At 53.8% G+C, this 4,513-nt stretch overlaps 1 long non-coding RNA gene across 1 annotated transcript; it reads right to left on the bottom strand.

Moving 5' to 3' along the window:
* Positions 1 to 419: 419 nt before the first annotated feature.
* On the bottom strand, positions 420 to 1,561 carry LOC138851709 (uncharacterized). The gene is made up of 2 exons (XR_011391360.1): positions 1,482 to 1,561; positions 420 to 1,442 (listed from the first exon to the last, which is right to left on the bottom strand). It is a non-coding gene; the product is annotated as an uncharacterized lncRNA (long non-coding RNA).
* Positions 1,562 to 4,513: the final 2,952 nt, after the last annotated feature.

The raw sequence follows: 4,513 nt of genomic DNA, 5'->3' as shown, positions 1-4,513 counted from the left end.
CTGATGACATTTTTGTAGCAGATTTCTTGGTGGGAAGACAGAGTCACATACGGACACAAATATAAACAATAATTGTAAACAAAACAAAAATAATGAACAGCTTTTGTCCCAGTGTTTGTTTCTGGTACAGTTTACAACTGCTGGACACAGTGTTTGTTTCTGGTACAGTTTACAACTGCTGGACACAGTGTTTGTTTCTGGTACAGTTTACAACTGCTGGACACAGTGTTTGTTTCTGGTACAGTTTACAACTGCTGGACACAGTGTTTGTTTCTGGTACAGTTTACAACTGCTGGACACAGTCTTATATACAACTGCAAAATATTGTTTAAGTGGGAGACACTGTTGTGGAAGATGTAGGAAAGTGTGTGTGTGTGTGTGTGTGTGTGTGTGTGTGTGTGTGTGTGTGTGTGTGTGTGTGTGTGTGTGTGTGTGCGCGCGCGCTTGTGATTGCATTCATATTAGTGTAAGAGGTTGATGAGTGTTTTTTATACATGTTTGTGTGTGCGTGCAGTTGCGTTGTTTTGTGCGTGTATGAATGATGGTGACCACGCAGGCTGCCGTTGCACAAATGTGCAAATGAGAGTGAAAATAAGAGTGTGTGTAAGTTTTTTTAGGTACAGATATACATAAATAGTTACACAAATGATCATGCAAAGTAACATATGCGTAAATTACCCAGGATAACCTAAAAAGTCAGACAAAGTGATATATTTCCATTGTGCGCGGCGCTTGTAACTCACTGCGCGTCTTGCGAATATACAGGATAAATAACCAAATGAAAATAAGAAGTTCAACACTTATTACAGTTCTCGTGGAGGTGGACAAACACACTAACAAACAAACACTCATAAACACACACAAAAACATTCACAAACACACTTGAACTGCTAATTAAGTAAAAAAATCTTATATTTAATGTAGAAAAATTGTATAATATAAATAGAACTTCCAAAATTTCACTGAGTGACCAGGCCTTGGTGGGCGAACTGGACGGTAGCTTGGCTGCGTCTGGCTGATCTACGATCTAGACTGTCTTGGTGGATGTATTTACAGGACGCAGTTTCTGTGTGTCCCCTCCTGTAATTCCACCCACCTGGACAGTCTCTACCGTAGACCAGCTAAACAAGGCCTCGTTCTCATCTGGCTAGATCACGGAGGGATACATAACCTGGGGAAGGCTGAGGCTGGAAGATATCCTAAGGGAAGTGAGGAAGGGGAGACATCCGGGGGCCCACGGATGGATTCCTGGACACATGGACCTGGGAAAGGCAAGGATACCTTGGGGAAGTGGGGAAGGGGGAATATCTGAGGCGGACAGATGGACTTCTGGACTCCTGGACCTGGGAAAGAAGGAGATACTGGTTGCTAAGGCAGACCCTGGGAAAGTGGGGAAGGGAGAACATCTGAGGGGACACGGATGGACTCCTGGACACATGGACCTGGGAAAGGCGGACAGATGGACTTCTGGACTCCTGGACCTGGGAAAGAAGGAGATACTGGTTGCTAAGGCAGACCCTGGGAAAGTGGGGAAGGGAGAACATCTGAGCGGACACGGATGGACTCCTGGACACATGGACCTGGGAAAGGCGAGAACACCTTGGGGAAGTGGGGAAAGGAGGGGGGAACATCTGAGGCGGACTCCTGGGAAAGAAGGAGATACTGGTTGCTAAGGCAGTCCCTGGGAAATTGGGAAGGGAGAACATCTGAGGGGACACGGATGGACTCCTGGACACATGGACCTGGGAAAGGCGAGAGCACCTTGGGGAAGTGGGGAAGGGGGAGGGGGGAATATCTGAGGCGGACTCCTGGGAAAGAAGGAGATACTGGTTGCTAAGGCAGACCCTGGGAAAGTGGGGAAGGGAGAACATCTGAGGGGACACGGATGGACTCCTGGACACATGGACCTGGGAAAGGCGAGAGCACCTTGGGGAAGTGGGGAAGGGGGAGGGGGGAATATCTGAGGCGGACTCCTGGGAAAGAAGGAGATACTGGTTGCTAAGGCAGACCCTGGGAAAGTGGGGAAGGGAGAACATCTGAGGGGACACGGATGGACTCCTGGACACATGGACCTGGGAAAGTCGAGAGCACCTTAATGAAGTGGGGAAGATGGTGGGGAACATCTGAGGCGGACTCCTGGGAAAGAAGGAGATACTGGTTGCTAAGGCAGACCCTGGGAAAGTGGGGAAGGGAGAACATCTCAGGGGACACAGATGGACTCCTGGACACATGGACCTGGGAAAGGCGAGAGCACCTTGGGGAAGTGGGGAAGGGGGGGAGGGGGGAATATCTGAGGCGGACTCCTGGGAAAGAAGGAGATACTGGTTGCTAAGGCAGACCCTGGGAAAGTGGGGAAGGGAGAACATCTGAGGGGACACGGATGGACTCCTGGACACATGGACCTGGGAAAGGCGAGAGCACCTTGGGGAAGTGGGGAAGGAGGGGGGGGAATATCTGAGGCGGACTCCTGGGAAAGAAGGAGATACTGGTTGCTAAGGCAGACCCTGGGAAAGTGGGGAAGGGAGAACATCTGAGGGGACACGGATGGACTCCCGGACACATGGACCTGGGAAAGGCGAGAGCACCTTGGGGAAGTGGGGAAGGGGAAGGGGGGAATATCTGAGGCGGACTCCTGGGAAAGAAGGAGATACTGGTTGCTAAGGCAGACCCTGGGAAAGTGGGGAAGGGAGAACATCTGAGGGGACACGGATGGACTCCCGGACACATGGACCTGGGAAAGGCGAGAGCACCTTGGGGAAGTGGGGAAGAGGGGGAGGGAATATCTGAGGCGGACTCCTGGGAAAGAAGGAGATACTGGTTGCTAAGGCAGACCCTGGGAAAGTGGGGAAGGGAGAACATCTGAGGGGACACGGATGGACTCCCGGACACATGGACCTGGGAAAGGCGAGAGCACCTTGGGGAAGTGGGGAAGGGGGGGGGAATATCTGAGGCGGACTCCTGGGAAAGAAGGAGATACTGGTTGCTAAGGCAGACCCTGGGAAAGTGGGGAAGGGAGAACATCTGAGGGGACACGGATGGACTCCCGGACACATGGACCTGGGAAAGGCGAGAGCACCTTGGGGAAGTGGGGAAGGGGGGGGGGAATATCTGAGGCGGACTCCTGGGAAAGAAGGAGATACTGGTTGCTAAGGCAGACCCTGGGAAAGTGGGGAAGGGAGAACATCTGAGGGGACACGGATGGACTCCCGGACACATGGACCTGGGAAAGGCGAGAGCACCTTGGGGAAGTGGGGAAGGGGGGGGGAATATCTGAGGCGGACTCCTGGGAAAGAAGGAGATACTGGTTGCTAAGGCAGACCCTGGGAAAGTGGGGAAGGGAGAACATCTGAGGGGACACGGATGGACTCCCGGACACATGGACCTGGGAAAGGCGAGAGCACCTGTGGGGAAGTGGGGAAGGGGGGGGGAATATCTGAGGCGGACTCCTGGGAAAGAAGGAGATACTGGTTGCTAAGGCAGACCCTGGGAAAGTGGGGAAGGGAGAACATCTGAGGGGACACGGATGGACTCCCGGACACATGGACCTGGGAAAGGCGAGAGCACCTTGGGGAAGTGGGGAAGTGGGGGGGGAATATCTGAGGCGGACTCCTGGGAAAGAAGGAGATACTGGTTGCTAAGGCAGACCCTGGGAAAGTGGGGAAGGGAGAACATCTGAGGGGACACGGATGGACTCCCGGACACATGGACCTGGGAAAGGCGAGAGCACCTTGGGGAAGTGGGGAAGGGGGGGGGGGAATATCTGAGGCGGACTCCTGGGAAAGAAGGAGATACTGGTTGCTAAGGCAGACCCTGGGAAAGTGGGGAAGGGAGAACATCTGAGGGGACACGGATGGACTCCCGGACACATGGACCTGGGAAAGGCGAGAGCACCTTGGGGAAGTGGGGAAGGGGGGGGGGAATATCTGAGGCGGACTCCTGGGAAAGAAGGAGATACTGGTTGCTAAGGCAGACCCTGGGAAAGTGGGGAAAGGGAGAACATCTGAGGGGACACGGATGGACTCCCGGACACATGGACCTGGGAAAGGCGAGAGCACCTTGGGGAAGTGGGGAAGGGCGGGGGGAATATCTGAGGCGGACTCCTGGGAAAGAAGGAGATACTGGTTGCTAAGGCAGACCCTGGGAAAGTGGGGAAGGGAGAACATCTGAGGGGACACGGATGGACTCCCGGACACATGGACCTGGGAAAGGCGAGAGCACCTTGGGGAAGTGGGGAAGGGAAGGGGGGAATATCCGAGGCGGGCTCCTGGGAAAGAAGGAGATGCTGGTTGCTAAGGCAGACCCTGGGAAAGTGGGGAAGGGAGAACATCTGAGGGGACACGGATGGACTCCCGGACACATGGACCTGGGAAAGGCGAGAGCACCTTGGGGAAGTGGGGAAGGGAAGGGGGGGAATATCTGAGGCGGACTCCTGGGAAAGAAGGAGATACTGGTTGCTAAGGCAGACCCTGGGAAAGTGGGGAAGGGAGAACATCTGAGGGGACACGGATGGACT

The sequence above is a fragment of the Cherax quadricarinatus genome, unplaced genomic scaffold (genome assembly GCF_038502225.1).
Source record: "Cherax quadricarinatus isolate ZL_2023a unplaced genomic scaffold, ASM3850222v1 Contig1742, whole genome shotgun sequence".
Lineage (NCBI taxonomy): Eukaryota > Metazoa > Arthropoda > Malacostraca > Decapoda > Parastacidae > Cherax > Cherax quadricarinatus.
Note: the sequence above shows the minus strand (reverse complement) of the source record. Positions and strands in the feature narration are given on the sequence as shown.